The 23317-nt window shown below is 34.0% G+C and overlaps 3 long non-coding RNA genes across 3 annotated transcripts; 2 read left to right on the forward strand and 1 right to left on the reverse strand.

Annotated features, from left to right (window-relative positions):
• Positions 1–2079: 2079 nt before the first annotated feature.
• LOC127132419 (uncharacterized) lies at positions 2080–21324 on the forward strand. Its single transcript, XR_007806704.1, has 6 exons — positions 2080–2307; positions 2405–2641; positions 2995–3129; positions 3859–5553; positions 12783–14768; positions 15311–21324. It is a non-coding gene; the product is annotated as an uncharacterized LOC127132419 (long non-coding RNA).
• LOC127132420 (uncharacterized) lies at positions 3113–18542 on the reverse strand. The gene is made up of 3 exons (XR_007806705.1): positions 18386–18542; positions 7764–8026; positions 3113–3293 (listed from the first exon to the last, which is right to left on the reverse strand). It is a non-coding gene; the product is annotated as an uncharacterized LOC127132420 (long non-coding RNA).
• On the forward strand, positions 8063–10395 carry LOC127132421 (uncharacterized). Its single transcript, XR_007806706.1, has 2 exons — positions 8063–9496; positions 9613–10395. It is a non-coding gene; the product is annotated as an uncharacterized LOC127132421 (long non-coding RNA).
• Positions 21325–23317: the final 1993 nt, after the last annotated feature.

Below are 23317 nucleotides of genomic sequence, written 5' to 3' on the forward strand. Positions count from 1 at the left end.
AGTGTTGTTACATATCCTATTCATTTCTCTCCCCTTGATTAGAGTTGAACCAAGTCCTACAAGCGTTCTGAACAAACCTCCAGTTGTAGCCACCTTATTGCAAGAACTCCACATTCTCCAAACTCTAGCTCGACTGATTTCGATCGGATCTGCGTGAAACCTCCGGTTGTAGCTACCTTATTGCAAGAACTCCATGTTCTCCAAGATTCTAGCTCGACTGACTTCAATCGTAAGACGCTTGAATCCTAACCTTTCTTCACAATCCTCCGGTTACCGTTACTTGTTTGAGCGAATCCACCATTCTTTAAACCTTTCACTCGGCTGAATCTATGAAGCAAATATTAGTGCAAAAACCTCCAATTCTTGGAGGACAAAACCCCAATGGGTTTATTCAAGAAAAACCCATTCAAAACCTCTACCCAAACTAAGATCACACAATCCTATTTGGACGTTATCACCACAATAATGCACAATGATCAACAAAAATTATTATGTGTAGTTGTTGAGAAATGCAATGAAGAATGAAGATAAATAAGAACTTTAATGTATATCTTTCACTTTTCTTGTTGAATGTTGAAAAAGAGACTCTAGAATATATATATATATATATATATATATATATATATATATATATATATATATTATATATATATATATATATATATATATATATATATATATATATATATATATATATATATATATATATATATATATATATGATGCATGGACCAAGTAACAGACATAACATAATAATTTTGCAAACATACACAACAAAAAATTGAGTACCAACAGCGACCACTCGACCTGTTAACACATGTCATCAGTGTGTTCAGACCCGAGACAAAACTACTCAAGTGAAGCAGGCGATGAGTCGACTCAAACAGGGGATGAGTCGACTCAAACAGGGTTTTTCCAGAGTTGAGTTGACCTATGACTCGACCTGTTCAGACCCGTGGCAACATGGTTCAAATGAAACAAGCAATGAGTCGACTCAAACAGGGGATGAGTCGACTCAAACAGGTTTTTCCAGAGTTGAGTCGACTTATGACTCGACCTGTTCAGACCCGAGAGTTACATAGAATAAGATATGCATAAATGAGTCGATCGCTCCAAGTCATGAGTCGACTCAAAGTTGGATTGGGTCGACCTATGACTCGACCCGTTCAGACCCGAGAGTTAAACAAAATGGGATATGCATAAATGAGTCGACCGCTCCAAGTCATGAGTCGACTCACAGTTCAACCACTCCAAGTCATGAGTCAACTCAGAGTTCTTAAATTGTCAAAAATGAGTTTTTGAGATGTATTTTGGTCAATCAAACCATTCTCTTATAAATCTAATGTACCAACGGTGATCAAATGCATTATTTACATCTATGATATGCTCCTATATGCATGGATACATTGAACTTATACTTTGAGCATGTTAGAGGATGAATGCATTCTATGATATGATGACGCCGTCCAAAGTACACATTAAGACCAACTAAAAATAATTGACATCATTAAAACAAATACTAAGAATCTTTATCCTCACATAAACTACACCGTAAATACTCATATAAAAAATGTCAATTAGAATGCTATTGATGATTAATATTCTAAACTCATTCGTTAGCTTATCAATGTGGCTATAGGAAAGGAGTACTAATTTTCAATGTAATTGAATAAAAAACCAATATAATTAACTTGTGAGATTTATTGAAGGGTTAAGTGAAACTTATTTTATATATTTGATTGAGTTGTAGGAATGTTTAAAAGATATATTTAAGTGAATGCTTTAAAAAATATAAATATGATGAATGTGAATGCTTAAAAAATTATAAAATAATATAATGAATATATTTTTTACTATTTTTTTTTTAAATCTCACCTGATTAAAACAATTTATACAAATATATAATATTGAATTAATAATGATTCCCAATATTTTTACATTTTTTAAACTAAAATATGAAACAGTTTTTTCCACAAAAGTTGGTGCTTGCTTGGTACGCAACCCGAGAACGACTCCAACGATATCTTATCCTGCGGATCTGACACCGCCTTATTTAGAAAACGCGTCTTTATTTTAATTGCATCGTGACCGTTAAATGTTCCACCATCCGTGTTTTCTTAGCCGTCTATCTTGACTCCGCATCCTATATAACCATCGGTTCCCTCGTTCCATTCCATTGTACATTGCTCGGATTTATCTGTTTGATTCGTGATATATCGATTGTAGGGTTTGTCGTTCTTGTTTTTTTTCTACAAGCTGCTACTATGAAGAGTTTTTTTTTCTCGTTATTGATGGTTGCAGGAGAGAGTATGGTTTTGATTTCTTGATTCCCTAGTTTGCTGTTGTCGTTCTTGTGCCCTACTTTCTCTCTTTTCTTGATTTCCTGATGCCATTAATTTTACAGTTCTTGCTGTGGTTAACGATTTTGATAATGGAGAGAAGCGTCTGCAGTGAGTTAAGAGTTCTTGATATATAAGTAAATCAAAATTTTTCTCCGGTAGATAAATCAATTTTTTTCTCCGAATCTTTTGGCGATGATTCATTTGGTGTTGAGTGTTTGCAGTCTGAATTTGGAGATATTGGAGATGAGTTCTACTGTGGGGTGTTGAGTGTTTGCAGTCTGAATTTGGAGATATCGGAGGTGACGAGTTCTTCTGCGGTGTGAACTACTTAACTTGGTGTCAAAGAGACTTGCTTAGATTTTCACACTTTCTCATTCATCCTAGGGATTTTTTTACTTACATGCTGGTGGTTGTAAGCTTTTGTGCGTTTCTATACTAGGAACTGAGTTATAGTCTGGCTTAACATACAAGATTATGGAATACTTTTCCCCTTCCATGTTAAAGAGTTTTTTACAAGATGTGTTGTTTGTTATGATGATTGGTTGGTTGGGGAGAACTTAACTTTTCTGGATAGGTTTTCTATAAATGTTTTTATTTGTGATTTAAGATGATTATGATACATACTCCTAAATAGATATCCTCTCTGTTGCAGTGGCCCAAAGACTTTCTATTAGGATGAAACCAAAATTATCATTACATGATCTCTTGAGTTGGGCGGAATTTTGTTCCCTATGAATTCTCATACTTTGTGGGCTATGTACTCTCTCTGTTGCTACACTCTAGTTTGGTCATCTCTACTAAGTTCTCAGTTAGGTGAAGGAAGTATGACTGCTTTATCAATAGTTGAGACCCAATCCGGAGATGTTTCAGCTTATATTCCTACTAATGTCATTTCTATTACAGATGATCAAATATTCTTATATGGCGATTTATTCAATGCTGGGATCAGACCTTAATTAATGTGGATATTTCCGATTCCACAGTTGGATCCGCGGCTCAAATAAAAGCCATGAAACAAGTAGCTGGTAAATTAAAATTGGAATTAGCACAATTCTCAGAATTAGAAGCTTTTGCACAATTCTCTTCCGATCTCGATAAAGCTACACATCTCATTTTGATCTTTGTTTGATTTTGATACGCAACATCTACTTTTGTCAGGTCCTTAGTCTCTTGTGTTTGGATGTTACACAGGAGATAACCAATGGAACCTGATTATATCTGCCGTCAAGGTTCACATTCTTTCTGTCTATAGCTTTCGGAAAGAACATTCAATTTCTTTTTTGTCACATATGGTCTATTTGTTTTGGTATTTGGGATATTGTGTCGTGTTTTAGTTGGAGGCATATAAGAAACCATACCGGATTTTAGGGAACATCTCTATCCCGAGGATAAGGAATTTTTTAATTTTGTTAATTTGCCATTTCCTTTGTTATAATTTCTTTTTTCTTTTTTCATTTTTATATGTGATATATAAGACGAAATTAAAAATCTTCTCTCCCATATGGGTATCCCTCAGCGAATCTGCAACTGGTGCAAGAACTTGGTTGGCATAAGGGGAGCCTAATTGAGCACAAGAGCCTGCAATTGGTTGTTGCTGTACTTTCATCTGGTGATCTCTACTATGACTATTATTAATTTTGAATTCATTAATCCTCGGCATAGTTTTATTGCCTAGTTTATTTATTCCCTTATGATTTTCACTTGGGTGTTACACATGAGAGATCTATTGAGTACAGTGAGGGGGTGGTTATAACTTATAACTATAAAGCCTTAGAGTTTCCTTATCATATATATAAATTATTTTCTCTTACATTTTGGTTTTTGAAGTAAAATAGTAATGAGATGTGTTTATCCTTGTTGCAGCACGTTGGGAATTCTTAATAATGTGGATAAGAACAAGAGCCACCGATATAAATCAATTCCTCCAATGACTCATTCTATATCATTTTTATTTTCCGGCTTTGATCACATTACATACAAATCGAATTGTGAACTTGTTTTTCTGCAATGGTTTGCCAAAATAATCTCTATCTTTCATTATAGAGTGGAGCTTCTGAGTTTGTTTTGGTGATTTCTTTTAAAATCCTTCTAGTTTTCAACTATTGTTGAATAATAACTATCTTTCAATATAGTCGAGCCTCTGAGTTTTGATTTGATGATTTCTTTAAAAATTGTCTGGTTTACAACAATTCTTTCTCGCTGTTGAAATCATTTTTCTTAATTTATTATTTTCTCTGGTGTTGCAGGAAATGTAATTTTGTGAACACACGTAGTTTGTTTTATTTTCAGTTGTTTGGTCTTCATGTGTTGTATTCGCTTCTGGTATTCATCGCCATACATATCAACTGAAATGATTCTTCTTTTCTTCTTCTGCAGAGTTGTGTTTTGAAACAATAACATTGTGTAGAATCAGTCCCCAGGTTTATTTTGTTTCAATTTTTATTGCACCTCTTCCTGATTTACTCTTTTATGATTTTCACTTAGAGGTTATTACCGTAAATACTACTTTTTTCCCACAAAAGTGTATGTTCTAAATTTTGGTTTTTGATCTATAATTTGACAGTAAAAAAGTTTGCACATTTCTGGTGAGCCTTTTATTGTTACATGAGCCTTTTTGATTGGGTTAAAAATGTCCCCTACATCTTTACACCATTGGACAGTTATCGAAGTAATTCACGTTGAAATAAAGCCTAGTTTGGTTTTTCTTTCAAAAATGACTAAATCAACTAATAATAGATTGTAACACATGACACAAGACATGGGGAAGGTTTCTCCAACATAGGTTTTTTTCTGCTTTTATTCCTGCGTTGATAGTAGCAGGACTTTACTTCTTTGATCATAATGTTGCTTCTGGGATGGCACAAAAAAAAATTCAATCTCAAGAAACCTTCTGCATATCATTATGACATATTCTTACTCCGATTCACGGTATCTATCGATATATACCAATTATGAAACTCATCATCACTAATATAATCATACCTAACTTTTTGTTATGAATAGAACATTTCAGACTTTGCTTTGTGGACTACTTGGATTAACACCTTCAAATGGTGTTCTTCCTCAAGAGTCTAATGATCAGAAAAAATTGGTTGAAAGTGCGAAAGAAACGTAGTGATATTGAAATCTACGAGAAGATGCAAGCAGTGTTTGTAGAAATGGACAAACAGCTGTTACTTTTGTGGAAAGAGAATTAGAGAACTCAAAAAAGGTAGTTCTAAAAGAGAAATGGACATCTTGGTTGGTGTTATTTGCTTTGACTATCTGTTGGTTGGGGACACATTGGCAAGGGAGTGACAATATTCTTTTATTGTTTATTGTTTTGATTGTTAGTTGTGATTTATGACTTGTACTCCTAAATCAATATCGCCTGGTTTTAAGTGGAAGCTTAAATTAATAATTTTTCAGATTGAGGACAAGATCCTGCAAATTGGATAGGCATCTGTTCCAAAGAACCAGCATGTTCTGCAGGCTGTGTTGTATGCTTTAATTTGGTCATCTCTACTAATAAGATACTTAACATTTCAATTTTTGTTTTGATTGAGACAACAATTATTTTTCTCCCGTTATGCAGTGAGTTAAGAGTTCTTGATATATAAGTAAATCAAATTTTTTCTCCCATAGATAAATCAATTTTTTTCTCCGAATCTTGATACAATAGACATGACACTGTAAAATATATAAGTAAATGTATCATTTGGCGTTGATTCATTTGGTGTTGAGTGTTTGCAGTCTGAATTTCGAGATATTGGAGATGAGTTGTTGAGTGTTTGCTGTCTGAATTTGGAGATATTGGAGATGATGAGCTCTTCTGCGGTGTGAACTACTTAACTTGGTGACAAAGACACTTGCTTAGATTTTCACACTTTCTCATTCATCCTAGGGGTTTTTTTACTTACATGCTGGTGGTTTCTGTTTTCCATAAGCTTTTGTGCGTTTCTATACTAGGAACTGAGTTATAGTCCGGCTTAACATACAAGATTATGGGATACTTTTCCCCTTCCATGTTAAAGAATTTTTTACAAGATGTGTTGTTTGTTATGATGATTGGTTGGTTGGGGAGAACTTAGCTTTTCTGGATGGGTTTTCTATAATCTTATGTTGTGATGTTTTTATTTGTGATTTAAGATGATTATGATACATACTCCTAAAAAGATATCCTCTCTGTTGCAGTGGCCCAAAGACTTATCTATTAGGATGAAACCAAAATTATCATTACATGATCCCTCGAGTTGAATGGAATTTTGTGGGCTATGTACTCTCTCTGTTGCTACACTCTAGTTTGGTCATCTCTACTAATACTATTCTCATTTCAATCTTTGTTTGATTTTGATATGCAACATCTACTTTTGTCAAATCCTTAGTCTCTTGTGTTTGGATGTTACACAGGAGATAACCTAAGAACGAGAAATAGTTTCAGATTTCTTCATTAAATAGTGAACCTGTTTTTCTCCTCCTTAGAGCCTTTGGTGGTTGCAGGAGAGGGTATGGTTTTGATTTCTTGATTCCATAGTTTGCTTGTTCTCGTTCTTGTGCCATACTTTCTCTCTTTTCTTGATTACCTGATGAGTTGGCGAGTTGTTTGCTCCGCGAAGGCTTGATTTCAGGTTTTGTTGTTCTTGATTTCTTGGACCGGCTGCTATGAACGAGGTTGTTAGGGATTTTCGTATTGATACCTTTTCTCAGTTAGTGGATGCCATTAACTTCACATTTCTTGCTGTGCTTTGATTTCAGGTTTTTTGTTCTTGTTTTCTTGTGTTGATTGCTGTTCTCAAAGTGTAGGCATGGAGATCTTCTTTTGAGGATCTGTGATTTTTTTTTTACTTACATGCTTGTGTCTAAGTTTTTGCATTTCTTCGGGCAGTGAAGCTTTTGTGCGTTTCTATACTAGGAACTGAGTTATAGTCTGGCTTAACATTCAAGATTATGGGATTACTTTTCCACTTCCAAGTTGAGGAATTTTTTATAAGATGTTTTGTTTGTTATGATGGTTGGTTGGATGGGGAGAACTTAACTTTTTCTGGATAGGTTTTCTATATTCTTCTGTTATGATGTTTTTATTTGTGATTTAAGATGATTATGATACATACTCCTAAAAAGATATCCTCTCTGTTGCAGTGGCCCAAAGACTTTCTATTAGGATGAAACCAAAATTATCATTACATGATCTCTTGAGTTGGGCGGAATTTTGTTCCCTATGAATCCTCATACTTTGTGGGCTATGTACTCTCTCTGTTGCTACACTCTAGTTTGGTGGGCTATGTACTCTCTCTGCTGCTACACTCTAGTTTGGTCATCTCTACTAAGTTCTCAGTTAGGTGAAGGAAGTATGACTGCTTTACCAATAGTTGAGACCTAATCCGGAGATGTTTCAACTTATATTCCTACTAATGTCATTTCTATTCAATGCTGGGATCAGACCTTAATTAATGTGGGTATTTCCGATTCCAGAGTTGGATTGGCGGCTCAAATAAAAGCCATGAAACAAGTAGCGGGTAAATTAAAATTGGAATTAGCACAATTCTCAGAATTAGAAGCTTTTGCTGCACAATTCTCTTCCGATCTCGATTAAGCTACACAAAATCAATACTCTTATCATTTCGATCTTTGTTTGATTTGATATGCAACATCTACTTTTGTCAGGTCCTTAGTCTCTTGTGTTTGGATGTTACACAGGAGATAACCTATGGAACCTGATTATATCTGCAGTCAAGGTTCACATTCTTTTTATCTATAGCTTTGGGAAAGAACATTCAATTTTTTTGTCACATATGGTCTATTTGTTTTGGTATTTGGGATATTTGTCCTCTAATGGTGTGTCATGTTTTAGTTGGAGGCATACAAGAAACCATATCGGATTTTAGGGAACATCTCTATCCCGAGGATAAGGATTTTTTTAATTTTGTTGATTTGCCATTTTCTTTGTTATAATTTCTTTTTTCTTTTTTCATTTTTATTCTTGTCATATGTGATATATAAGGCGAAATTAAAAATCTTCTCTCCCATATGCGTATCCCTCAGCGAATCTGCAATTGGTGCAAGAAATCGATAGGCACACCTTAAGAAATATGTGAAGGGCGACTCTTTCGTGGGTCAGACACATCCAACTCGTGAGGGAGAGATGACGCCGACCCCCCAACGAAGTTATTCTTACCTTTCTTCAGCTCCATTTGGCAGTAGCGATGTTGGACAAAGGAAAGTAAATATGTTTTGTGCTTGTTACAAGTCTGAGGATAATGACATTGGAGAAACGATGATTGATAGGCGATCAACTGAAGGGACTGGTGAAGCCATTCTTCTGGAAGGAAATCTTAATCAAATATCTCCTTGGCGGCAGCAGTTTCCTAAGCGATGGGTTATTGTACTGCTATGTTGTACAGCATTTCTTGTGTAACATGGATTGCGTGAGCAATATTTTCTTTTGTTTATAGCTTCAGTTACAATGCTATTTATATCAGGCGTTTGTGTATATTTGATTAATTGTTTCTATATTTCCACAATCTTACTAACCTAATGATACTGATATATGCTGTACATTTCCCTTTTTGTGGGTAAATATGAGTGTAGCAATACTTCCAATGTCTCAAGAGTTCAACTGGAACAGTGCAACAGTGGGCCTCATTCAGGCCTCTTTTTTCTGGGGTTATCTACTTACTCAGGTTTCCTAAGCGATGGGTTATTGTACTGCTATGTTTTACAGCATTTCTTGTGTAACATGGATCGTGAGCAATATTTTCTTTTGTCTACTTACTCAGGTTTGAACTGATATACATAAAGCCAGTTACCTTAACTAAAAATTGGTTTCCCACTTTCATATTGCATTTTCCTAGTATTTTAAATATTACTGTTGGTTGAACCTTCCGTAACATGTTTGCATCTAGCAAGTTCTAATGTTCAAAGTTCCTTGATCAATCATATTTTGGGGACTATATACTCCCTCTGTTGCTACGCTCTAGCTTGGTCATCTCTACTAATGCTCTTCTCATTTCAATCTTTGTTTGGTTTTGATACTCAAGTCAACATCTACTTTTGTCAGATCCTTAGTCTCTTGTGTGTGGACGTTACACAGGAGATAACCTATAAATGTCTCGTTTTCTGGGGAACCTGTGGCAGTCCGAGCTTCACATTCCTTTTGTTTATAGCTGCTGTCAGAGGTTCACATTCTTTCTGTATATAGCTTTGGGAAAGAAAATTCAATTTTTTAGTTACATATAGTCTATTTGTTTTGGTATTTGGGATATTTGTCCTCTAATTGTGTGTCCTGTTTTAGTTGGAGGCATACAAGAAACCATACCCAATTCTCAGGAACATCTCTATCTCGAGGATAAGGAATTCTGCAGTTTTTTTGCACCTCTTTTTGTTGTTGGTTTGCCATTTCCTTTGTTATAATTTATTTTTTATATTTTCATTTTTATTGTCATATGTGATGTACAAGACTAAACCAAAAGTCTTCTCTTATCCCTCAGCTGCAACTGGTGCAAGAACCTGGTATAAGGGGAGCCTAATTAAGAACAAGAGGCTGCAATTGGTTGTTTTTGTACTTTCATCTGGTGATCTCTCATATGACTATTAATTCTTCATGTTTCTTTGTATAATATGTTGAGATCTTATTTTTGGGATTTCTTCGTAAATTCCCTGTAGATGTCATATGGAATATTTATTGTGAATACTGCTTAGATGATTGTCGTGGACATTTTGTTTGATGATTCATTGGAGAGAGGCTATGAGTGTATTGTGGAATTGAACCTTTGCATTCAACGAGTCATTTTTTCCCTTGAATGTACATTTGAAGTATAGGTGTCCTATGAGAGTGTAATGAGGTAATGTTGATTTTTGTGTTTTGAAGAAGGAATGCAAGTATTAGAAGAGCTTCAGTATTTACGGTTATGTAGTACATATCCATTTCTTTCTTGGCTAAGTCGAGATGTGTCTGTTTTGCTACATGCAAACATTACCAAATATCTGAAATTTATATATGATTCACTCTTTCTTTTGAATTTCTCTTGTGAAGTTGTATTCTTTCTCCGAAGATAAATGTCAATGCAATATTGTACGATATCCATATAAGCACTATTATTATTATTATTATATTATTATTATTATTATTATAGTATTATTATTATTATTATTATTTATATTATTTTATTAGATGAGATTTTATAAATTGGAAATAAGAAGATTGTAAACTATCAATGGGGCTTAAGGAAGGAAGAAACAACCCTTGCCAAATCTGAATATGATTTTATAAATTCTTTTATTGTCAATATTTCTTTATCAATTCTGAGAGCAGATGATTCTTGATTTGTTGTTATTTTCCTATTTGTCACTGTAAGGTGAGACAATATATAAATTCTCCAACCTAGTTTTTAGATTTGGTGATCTCTATTAAATTCTTCTCTACGAATTTAAATGCCAATGCAGTTATGCTCAGCATGAGTTTCCTCTTTAACTTTAATGATTTGCTACAATATTGAGTTCTTCAAATATTCTTCTTCTTTTGATCATGTATTCCTTTGTTAGCAGTACAGTGGAGTTTTGATGCGAAATTTCTGCTATAAGGTGTTGCCAGTAGAGTATCAAATATTGGTTATGTGTTGCAATCTTGATACATTTACATGTTTATCATCCTTTATTGAATTCGTGAACTGCTAAATCACTTGTAGTATCAAGCAATCAAGTTTATTGTAATACTCTTCTTGGATTGTGCAATATTTTTAAAAATATGGTTGTGTAATATAAAGCAATTAGGTTTATTTTGATACACTCTTCTTGGATTGTGGATTATTTTGATTTCATTGATTCTCTTGATTGTATAGATATTGGAGTTTTCTGATTTTATATTAATGATTTGCCACTAATGATGAGTTGTTCGGGTTTTGATTGATTGTTCTTCCAGTTATCTTTGATTTAATGCATAGTTCTTCCAATTATCTTTGATTTAATGCATAGTTTTTTATGGACAGTTATTCATTTGATAATCAAGCAATACTTTTTAAAGTAAGATAGTATTGAGATGTGTTTATCCTTGTTGCAGCATGTTGGCAATTCTTAATAGTGTGGATAAGAACAAGAGCTACCGATATAAATCAATTCCTCCATTCAGTCATTCTATATCATTTTTATTTTCCGGCTTTGATCACATTACATACAAATCGAATTGTGAACTTGTTTTTCTGCAATGGTTTGTCAAAATAATCTCTATCTTTCATTATCAAGTTGAGTCTCTGAGTTTTGTTTTGGTGATTTCTTTTAAAATCTATCTAGTTTTCAACAATTGTTAAATAATAACTATCTCCCAATAGAGTGGAGCCTCTGAGTTTTGATTTGATGATTTCTTTCAAAATTGTCTGCTTTACAACAATTGTTAAATAATATTTTTCTTAATTTATTATTTTCTCTGATGTTGCAGGAAAGGTAATTTTGTGAACACACGTACTTTGTTTTGTTTTCTGTTGTTTTGGCCTTCATGTTTTGTATTCGCTTCTGGTATTCATCGCCATACATATGAACTGAAATGATTCTTTTTTTCTTCTTCTGCAGAGTTTTGTTTTGAAACAATAACATTGTGTAGAATCAATCCCCAGGTTTATTTTGTTTTGATTTTTATTGCACTTCATCCTGATTTACTCTGTTATGATTTTTACTTGGATAAGTGATTTGATTTTGATGTTTAATGATATAGTTCAGCCTTAGGGGTTTTTCCCGTCAATACTACTTTTTTCCCACAAAAGTGTATGTTCTAAATTTGGGTTTTTGATCTATAATTTGACAGTAAAAAAGTTTGCACATTTCTGGTGAGCCTTTTAATGTTACATGACTTTGATGTCCCCTACATATTTACACCATTTGACAGTTACCGAAGTAATTCACGTGCAAATAAACCCTAGTTTGGGTTTTCTTTCAATAAGGACTCCTGAAATCGCAAAATAACTAATAATAGATTTTAACATATGACACATGACATGGGGAAGGTTTCTCCAACATAGATTTTTTCTGCTTTTATTCCTGCCTTGATGGTACTGTTGCTTCTGGGATGGCACAACTGAAAGAATTCAATCTCAAGAAACCTTCTGCATATCATTATGACATATTCTTACTCGGATTCACGGTATCTATCGATATATACCAATTATGAAACTCATCATCACTAATATAATCATACCTAATTCATTGTTATGAATAAACATTTCAGACTTTGCTTGGTGGACTACTTGGATTAACACCTTCAAATGGTGTTCTTCCTCAACAGCCCTATGCACACCCAGAGCCTTGCAGTTCTCAAGGGTCTGATGATCAGTATAAAATGGTTGAAAGTGCAAAAGAAAGCTAGTAACATTGAAATCTACAAGAAGATGCAAGCAGTGTTTGTAGAAATGGACAACAGGCCTGTTACTTTTGTAGAACGAGAATTAGAGAATTCAAAAAAGGTAGTTCTAAAAGAGAAATGGACATCTTGGTTGGTGTTATTTGCTTTGACTATCTGTTTGTTGGGGATACATTGGCAAAAGAGTGGCGATATTCTTTTATTGTTTATTGTTTTGATTGTGATTTGTGACTTGTACTCCTAAATCAATATCCCCTGGCTAGTCATCTGTTCCAAACCAGCATGTTCTGCAGGCTGTGTTGAGGACAAGATATTGCAAATTGGATAGTCATCTGTTCCAAACAACCAGCATGTTCTGCAGGCTGTGTTGTATGCTTTACTTTTCTCAGTTCTTTTGAATTTTCATTTTGGTGTTACAATATAGAAGCATACAAGATTTGTTTTCTAGCGCCGTGGATGGAGAATTTTAGTAAGCTTAGTTTGGGGCTGTTATAAATTTTGGTGTGCCTTGGCTCTGTTGCAAGCAGAGGTTAACATACAATACAATATCCTTTCAATCTTTTGGACGAAACCAGCCTTTTTTCTCACATTTGTATCTGTTTTGCAATTGGATATTTGTTCTTTGAAGGTGTGTCTTGATTGTGTTGGGAGTTTTCGTATCAAGTGGAGGAATGCTGAAGCATATAAGATTTGTCTGCCAGCACGCCAAGGTTAGAGAATTTCGGAAAGCTTGGTTTGGCCTTGTTTTGTTCCATTGGTTTTCCACTTCCTTTGTTATATGTTTTTTCTTATATCATTTTCTATTTATAAGAATAGGAATATTTTCTCCCAAAACATTATCACTCTGATTTGGAGTATAGCTGTGGGAGCCTATGTAGCATCAGATTCTACAATTTCATTTGGTGTGCTCTACTCCAATTTTAAATTCTTCACTTTTCTTTGTCTTAGTTGAAGGTCTTATTTTCTTAAATTGTTCACGAGTTCTCTTCACATTGCTCGGTTTTTATTGAGGATCTAGTTTCCTCGACTCTATCATTATTCAATGATTGGGTTATGCTCTTAAATATTAAAGGATATTGAGATATGCATTTACCCATTTTGCGGCGATTTGATTTCTGGATATCTGAATCAAGCCCTCTACATGAATTGTGAATTATTTTCATTTCTTCAGATTCTCATTATTGCACAACATCTTGATTTGCTCCTTAATGATTTGCACTTGGCTGTTTCAGTTGAAAAAGTTCAACTGATGTGTATTCTGACAGGGAATAAGTTTCCGTAATTCCGGAGAAGTAGTTCTATGGTTTTTGATCTGTATTTTGACAGGGAATAAGTTTCCGTAATTCTGGAGGAGTTGGGGAAACTTGGTGGGCTTCTCTTTATTATGCTGATCTGCAACTTGGTGGTTTGACGAATTATGCAATTCTTCTTCTTTCTTGGTTCTTTTTCTACAATTAATTTGTCACAACATAATTTTTTTTTATATCTATCATATGTTGACAGAGTAAGTGTTACATGAGTTTTGATGTACCACATAAAGTTGGTGCAGCTTGGTGGGCCTCTCTTTGTTATGCGACTTGGTGGTTTGAAGAATTATGCTATTATTCTTTCTTTCTTCTTTGTTCTTTTTCTACAACTCATTTGTCACAGAATAAAGTGTTACATGCGTTTGATGTACTACATAAAGATTCATAATCATACTGCTCTTCTTTGATTCATCATCCGAAGAGGAAAGATTGGAGACGAGTATTTCTTCTGCTTTGTATTACTCTCCTTCTGTGATCGAATCAACAAGGACATGTGAACCATAATGATATGTGGATGTGTGTTTTAATTTGGTGATCTCTACTCAGATTATGAATTCTTTACAGCTCAGTATTTTGTTTCATCATACACGCTTGATTCCTATCGTATTTGGGATAAAATTATGCATTATTCTATAATACGCGATTATGTTTCTATATTTGTAACATGAATTTTACTTTGGTTTAGAGCATACAAGATAATGGGCTAACTCCGCTCTTCCAAAAATTGGAACGTTGAAGCATACAAGATTCTAGAGTATATCTTTCTACCTGCACTGAAGATGATGAATTCAGAAGGTTTTTTTTTTGTTCTGTTAGTTTCCATCTTTCTTTGTTTTATCCTTGATTTTTAAGTTCAGTTGATTCATGGGAGAGAAAGGAGAGGCAATCCATGAATTTAAGTCTTGACATAACAAACACTCAAGATTCTAGAATATATCTCTTTGCTTAACCTACAGTGAGGGACTTCTATCTTCATTCTTATTTACACTGCATCGAGCTTGGTACACACTTTGCTATGAAGCAGTTGGAAATTGTCTTCGTTAACTCACTTTTCTTGCGAGGAGTCTTCTTAATTACTTCAATCGTGTTATCTTAGCCGTCTATCTTGACTCTGCATCCTATATAACCATCCTTCAAGGTTCTCTCATTGCATTGATTTTAGGGTCCGTGGTTCTTGTATTCTTCTACATGCTACTATCAAGAAGATCGCTATTAGTTTTTTTTTTCTTTTCGTTATGGGATTATATTGCCATTTACTTTGTTATAATTTATTTTTTCATTTTTATTCTTGTCATATGTGATTTATAAGACTAAACTAAAAATCTTCTCCCCTATAGAGAATCTACAATTGGTGCAAGAACTTGGCATAAGGGGAGCCTAATTGAGCACAAGAGCCTACAATTGATTGATTGTTGTACTTTTGTATGGTGATCACTCCTATGACTACTAATTATTCATGTTTCTTTCTATATATTAAGGTCTTGTTTTATCGATTTCTTTGCGAGTTCCATGTAGGCGTCGCATGGAATATGTGCTTAGATGATTGTCGTGACTTTCGTGGAGACATTCTGCTTGATGTTTCATGGGAGAGAGGTTATGAAACTAAAAATCTTCTCTCCCATATGGGTATCCCTCACAGAATCTGCAACTGGTGTAAGAACTTGGCAAAAGGGGAGCCTAAATGACACAAGAGGCTGCATTGTTGTTGTTGTACTTTCATCGGGTGATCTCTTCTATGACTATTAATTTGTCATGTTTCTTTGTATATATGTTAAGATCTTATTTTTTTGGGGTTTCTTCATAAGTTTCCTGTAGACGTCATATGGAATATTCTTACATGATTGTCGTGGACATTTTGCTCGATGATTCGTTGGAGAGAGGCTATGAATGTATCATGGAATTTTAACCTTTGCATTTAACCAGTCATTTTTTCCCCTTGAATGTACATTTGAATAATAGATGTCCTATTAGAGTGTAATGACGTAATTTAACCAGATTCTTGATTTACTCCTTAATGATTTGCACTTGGCTGTTTCCGTTGAGAAAATTCTATTGAGGTTTAATTGAAAAGTTCAGCTTTAGGGATTCTTACCAGCAGTATTACTTCTCTTTTACAAATGTTAGTTATACATTTGGGTTTTTGATCTGTATTCTGACAGGGAATAAGTTCCGTAATTCCGGAGAAGTTGGGGCAGCTTGTTGGGCCTCTCTTTGTTATGCTGATCTGCGACTTGGTGGTTTGAAAAATTATGCGATTATTCTTTCTTTCTTTCTTCTTGGTTCTTTTTCTACAAGCTTGTCTCAGCACAATTTATTGTATATCTATCATGTATTGACATAGTAAGCGTTACATGGGTTTTGATGTACTGCATGAAGTTGGGGCAGCTTGGTGGGCCTCACTTTGTTATGCTGTTATGCGACTTGGTGGTTTAAAGAATTATGCTATTATTCTTTCTTTCTTCTTGGTTATTTTTCTATGACTCATTTGTCACAGTAGAATTATGCTATTAAGTTTAATTGGTTATTTTCCTATAACTCATTTGTCACAGTAGAATTATGCTATTAAGTTTACTTGATTTATGGTGTGCTTTGGCCTGTGGCAAGTAGAGGTTACCACATTTTGTCCATTCAACCTTGGGATAAAACCCGTCACTATTTTAAATATTTGTTTTGGGATTGGGGATATTTGTCCTTTGATGGTTTGTCCTGGTAATCTTGGAGTTTGTGTTTTTGTATCAGGATTGTACTAAAGATGAGGAATTCGGGAGGCTCGACGCTTTTCTATTCTGTTGGTTTTCATCTTTCTATGTTTTATCCTCTGTTTTTTGTTTTTTAAGTTTAATTGATTCTGAAGAGCCTATTTTATTTATGTGCATTCTTAGTTACTTTACTCTTCTAGACAGGAAGAATAACTGTGGAATCATTTCTTGGTTTGCAAAATTACATTTCCCTTTTCCTCCTTTTTTTTAATGACATCTCTGTCATAGTCGTGTAAGGAAGAATAACTTGGTGGAATCACTTCGTTCTTCTGACATGCCACTTAATTTGCAAAATTACACTTGGCCCTTTTCCCTTTTTTTTATTGACATCTCTGTCACAGTGGTGTAAGGTTCTATTTTCTCAACATAATAAGCAGCATGCTTTTCTGTAGATGGAGAATGGCTTGGTGTAATCACTTTGTTCCTCTGATTTGCCACTTGGTTTGGAGAATTACACTTCTAGTTTCATGTAAGAAACGGCAACCCATTCAATATCAGTTGTTGTCTTCTTCTATGTGTCTAAGTGTTATGTATTATGTTTGAGACTGAAATTTTTTCTAGCCGTCTACCAGATATCATAGATGAGTGACCTATTGTTTTGGAGAGGAATATAAATTTTGAATTTTGAATAATATTTTATTGTAGTGTTTTAGTTGTCGATTTCGATAGAGAATGTTGCATGGTCTGGTGTATTGTGAGTTTTGGTAGAGGTTATACATGATTTTTTTCTAACTTATATATGTCTTTGTTTTGGATTATAGAAATTGTTTTTATAGATAATTCTATGATGGTTTGAGTGGGCCTGCATAGTATTGGGAAAAACATATATTTTAGACTTTTGGTCGCTTTGAAGGACATGGGGATGCTTTTCTATACCCTTCATTTATTTGGTGATGTACATAAAATTGAATCCAGAGTTCGTGCTGAGAGGTCATGACATTGGCCAAGCATTGTTCTCACCAGGAATCGAACTCAGTATTTCTTGGACTTTCGTTCCTTAGCAGGAGCTTGTTTATTACTCAAGCCCAAGTGCTTGGTTGAACACCACATATTTCTTAGTTCCTAACAAACACCGGCTTGAACTCTGTTATGTATCCTTTGTGCTTCGGTTAATTCTTTGAATTTTCTCTCTTGAAAATTGTAAATGTAGTGTCATGTAAATGTATCGACGTGCATTAACTAAGAACACTCGAGATTCTAGAATATCTCTTTGCTTAACTCGTACTGAGGGACTTCTATCTTCATTTTTATTTACACTGCCTCGAGCATGGTACACACTTTGCTATGTAACAGCTAGAAACTATCTTTGTTATCTCATGTTCTTATGAGGTGTCTTTTTAATTACCGTAATCATGTTATCTTAGCCGTCTATCTTGACTCTGCATCCTATATATTAATTCTTAGTGCAAGAACATGGCATAAGTGGGAGTCTAATTGAGCACAAGAACTTGCAATTAGTTGTTATTGTATTTTTATCTGGTGATCTTTACTATGACTAGAATATGTGCTTAGATGATTTTTATCTGGCGATCTCGATTAAGCTACACAAAATCAATACTCTTCTCATTTCGATCTTTGTTTGATTTTGATACGCAACATCTACTTTTGTCAGGTCCTTAGTCTCTTGTGTTTGGATATTACACAGGAGATAACCTATGGAACCTGATTATATTTGCAGTCAAGGTTCACATTCTTTCTGTCTATAGCTTTGGGAAAGAACATTCTATTTTTTGGTCACATATGGTCTATTTGTTTTGGTATTTGGGATATTTGTCCTCTAATGGTGTGTCATGTTTTAGTTGGAGGCATACAAGAAACCATACCGGATTTTAGGGAACATCTCTATCCCGAGGATAAGGAATTTTTTAATTTTGTTGATTTGCCATTTCCTTTGTTATAATTTCTTTTATCTTTTTTCATTTTTATTCTTGTCATATGTGATATATAAGGTGAAATTAAAAATCTTCTCTCCCATATGGGTATCCCTCAGCGAATCTGCAATTGGTGCAAGAACTTGGATGGCATAAGGGGAGCCTAATTGAGCACAAGAGTCTGAAATTGGTTGTTGCTGTACTTTCATCCGGTGATCTCTACTATGACTATTATTAATTTTTCATGTTTCTTTGTATATATTAAGGTCTTGTTTTCTCGATTTCTTTGCGAGTTCCATGTAGGTGTCGTAGACATTCTGCTTGGTGTTTCTGGGGAGAGAGGTTATGAAACTAAAAATCACCTCTCCCATATGGGTATCCCTCACAGAATCTGCAACTGGTGCAAGAACTTGGCAAAAGGGGAGCTTAAATGACACAAGAGGCTGCAATTAGTTATTGTTGTTGTTGTACTTCATCGGGTGATCTCTACTATGACTATTAATTTGTCATGTTTCTTTGTATATATTACGATCTTATTTTTTTGGGTTTCTTCATAAGTTTCTTGTAGACGTCATATGGAATATTCCTAGATGATTGTCGTGAACATTTTGCTCGATGATTTGTTGGATTGTGCAATATTTTTAAAAATATTGTTGTGCAACATAAAGCAATTAGGTTTATTTTGATGAACTCTTGGATTGTGGATTATTTTGAATTCATTAATTCTCTGCATAGTTTTATTGCCTAGTTTATTTATTCCTTTATGATTTTCACTTGGGTGTTACACGTGAGGGATAGGTTTATTGAGTACAGTGAGGGGGTGGTTATAACTTATAACTATAAAGCCTTAGAGTTTTCTTACCATATATATAATTCTTTTCTCTGACATTTTGGTTTTCAAACTTTAATTTGACAGTGCACTTTTTTTTCTAATTCTGGATAAATTAGGACAACTTTGGTAGACTCCTTTTGTAACATTGATCTACTGATTAGCGTTGTTTGGAGAATCATGCTACTATTAACTTTTTTTTCTTGTGGACCACTAAATGTCACAGGAAATATCAGTGTGAAATATTGATGTACATGTGTGTGTTAAAAACAATGGTCTTGGATAGAATATTATGATAGAGTTTGATCTATGTAGCAGAGACCACGTAGTGAGAAACAATTAGGTTGTTGTAGTTGTATGTATTGCATGAGTTTGGTGTACCACAGAAGTACCATTCTTTTCTAGTCTAACTGCACCTAGTCTCACTGCACCATGTTAATTTTCCTGTTTGAAGTTAGGGAAATTGGAGATGACTGCCTCTATGCTGTGAACAAATTAAACTAGAACATATTCATGTTTTCCTGCTGTGATATATATATTTAAGGGCTTCTAGTCTTGATTTAGGGATTTGAATTTAGATATGAACATTTCCGTATGCATGTTATCCATTTGTGTCTATTGAGATTATCATACTTTCTCATTCATCGTTTGGATATAAGTTTTTTCTTATATGTATATGTATCTGTTCCCGAACTGCTGTTTCTTCACCAAGTTGGTGTTTGAAACTTTTGTGTTTCTTCTATTGTTGAAGCTTTTCTGTTCCTTCATCTGGAACCTGAATACTATTATAGGCTTCATTTTGGAAGAAGTCTGTGCCTTTTCATATAGGATTTTAGACAACTTGGTGATGCCGTATGTGTGCTATTTATTCTGATGATTTGTTCAGGGTTTATTCTGATGATTTGTTCAGGGACAACTTAACTTTGTTGGGAGAGGTTTTTCTATATTCTTCTTTTGCTGTTGTGTTTTTATTGCTATTTTTGATTTATGATTATGATACTTCTAAGAAGATACCCTCTTCCTTACAGTGGCCCAAGGACTCCTTTGTATTAGGAGGAGGCTGAAACTGTGTCATTTCATATGGGTACATGTCCTTGCAAATAGGATGGTGAATTTGTTCTTTTGTAGGTTGTGTTGCATACTCTTTATTGTTGCTATGCTTTAATTTGGTCATATCTACCAAGACCCTTTACTTTACATTTCAGTTTTTGTTTTATTTTGATACTTAGCCTCTACTTGTCAGATCCTTTGAGTTTGCATTTGGAACCCATGGTAGGCTTAATAGGTTCACATACTGTCCATTCTGCCGTTTTGGGATAAAACATGGGATTTCTTATCTGCATATAACACAGAAACTGCAATTGGTGTGGTTCATCTGGTGATCTCTACTTTACCATAAATTCTTTAAGTCTTCATGATTTCTTTATTCAAGGTCTAGTTTACTTGTTTTCTTCATGAGTTCCTTTTGGGTGTCATGGGAGGATATATATTGTGGAAGCTGTGATAGATTTATCAAGGACATTTTGCTTTTTGTTTTACAGGCGAGAGAAGCTATGAATGTACTGTGGTATTTAAAGTTGAGGTCGACATTATGAAGGAGATGCTTTAGCATAAGCCATGAAGCTACGAATGTACCGTGGTATTTAAAAGTTGTGGTCGGACGTTATGAAGGATATGCTTTAGTTTAAGCCCTTTGGATTAATGAGTCATTTTCTCTCTCTTGAATGTACTTGTTTTGGGGTGTCCTATGATGTACAATATGGCAGTATTGATTGGTGTGTTTAGAATTATGAGTTTATGTTTTAGGAGAATTTTAGTATTTATGGTTATATATTATATATGTCCACCTCTTTCTTGGATAAATGAGACATGTGTCTGTTTTGCAGAGTGAAGTTTGAATGTCTAGAATGTTTTGATGTACTTGATGCAATGGAGAAGAGAGGAGAGAGAAGAAAGGAGAGTTTGTATAAATCAAATATTTTCAATGATTCATCCTTCACTATTTTTATATTTGGGTTCTATTTGTAAGACATGAGTTGATTTGTGAACTTACTTATCTGCAGTGTGGTTTGGCAAATATTGTCCTTTGTTACATAGAGCCTCAGTTTTTATTTGGCGATCTCTAGTAAATTCTTTTACTTCAAGTATTCTCTAAATCCTGAAAGGCATATGTTTGTTGATTTGTTATTCTTGCTTTTTTGGTGCTGCTGACGAAAACATGATTCCTTTTAGTTCTATCACTCTATTATTGTTATTCAAGTTGTTGTATTCTCAATCTTTTTTTCCTTGGTGTTGCAGATGAACACACATCCTTCTAGTTCTCTCCCTCTTATTTGGTATTCAAGTTCTTGTATTCTCTCAATCTTTTTCCCTTGGATGCTTTGGTTTCTTGATATTGCTGTTTTATTTGGTTCTTGATGGTATTGTTATTGGAGTTTGCTGTTTTTATAGTAATGATGAGGTGTTTGGATTTTTACTGATTGTTCTTCCAATCATCTTTGATTTAATGCATATTTTTTTATGGACAACTATTCATAATCAAACAATACTTTTTAAAGAAAAATAGTACTGAGATGTGTTTACCCCTGTCACAGCATGTTGATTTTTAGTTATCTAACATTTGGTAATTCTTAATGAAGTGGATAAGAACAAGGGCTACCGATATAAATAAATTCCTTCAATGAGTCATTCTATATTATTTTTATTTTCAGGCTTTGATCACATTACATACAAATTGAATTCTGAACTTGTTTTTCTGCAATTGTTTGCCAAAATAATCTCTACCTTTCATTATCGAATGGAGCATCTGAGTTTTGATTTGGTGATTTCTTTAAAAAAAAAATGGTTTTCAACCATTCTTAAATAATAAAAATCTTTCAAGAGAGTGGAGTTTCTGAGTTTTGATTTGATGATTTCTTTTAAAATCTTTCTGATTTTCAAGAATTCTTTATTGCTATTGAAACCATATTTTTCTTAATTTTTTATTTTCTCTGGTGTTGCAGGAAAAGTAATTTTGTGAACACATGTACCTTCTTGTTTTATTTTCTATTGTTTGGCCTTCATGTTTTGTATTTTCTTATGGGGTATTAATTGCCATACATATGGAACTGAAATGACTTTTTTTCTTCTTCTGCAGAGTTGTGTTTTGAAACAATAACATTGTGTAGAATCAATCCCCAGGTTTATTTTGTTCTGATCTTATTGCATTTCTTCCCGATTTACTCTTTTATGATTTCCACTTGGATATAGTCTTTTGATTTTGATGTTTAATTGAATCGTTCAGCCTTAGGGGTTCTTACCATCAATATTGCTTTTTTTCCGCAAAAGTGTATGTTGTAAATTTGGGTTTTTGATCTATAAATTCTGGTGAGCCTTTTAGTGTTGCATGGGTTTTGGTGTACTTAAAGTTTCCTTCTTTCTCAATCACATTGAATCTTTTTAATTGGGTTAAAAATATTCCCTTCAACTTATAATATGTAGAGATGACTGTTTTTTATGCTTTGTACTACATATATCTGAAAGAATAACAAGAACACGTTAACCATAATTTTATGCTGGCTGTGTTATATATTTGTGAGGCATTAATTTGGTGATCTCTATTTAGATTATATATACTTTAAATTCCTGTATATTGTTTTAGCATCCACCCTTTAATCATTTTTAAATTATATGTTCTTTTAGTGTTCAAGGTTTCGTGTCTATTTGTATCAGTTACTTGAGTTTTACTCTAGTTTTTGGAGTAACCTCGCCCTTCCCAAAATGAGGAATACCTTCTGAAATTTCAAAAGTAGTTGTTCCTCTTTCTTGGGAATCTATCAATGATAAGACAGTTTAAAAGATTAGGCAAGACGGTAGAGAATTTCATGCTCCTGAACACCCGCCGTG

Source organism: Lathyrus oleraceus, chromosome 3, assembly GCF_024323335.1.
Source record: "Lathyrus oleraceus cultivar Zhongwan6 chromosome 3, CAAS_Psat_ZW6_1.0, whole genome shotgun sequence".
In the NCBI taxonomy this organism is placed as follows: Eukaryota; Viridiplantae; Streptophyta; class Magnoliopsida; order Fabales; family Fabaceae; genus Lathyrus; species Lathyrus oleraceus.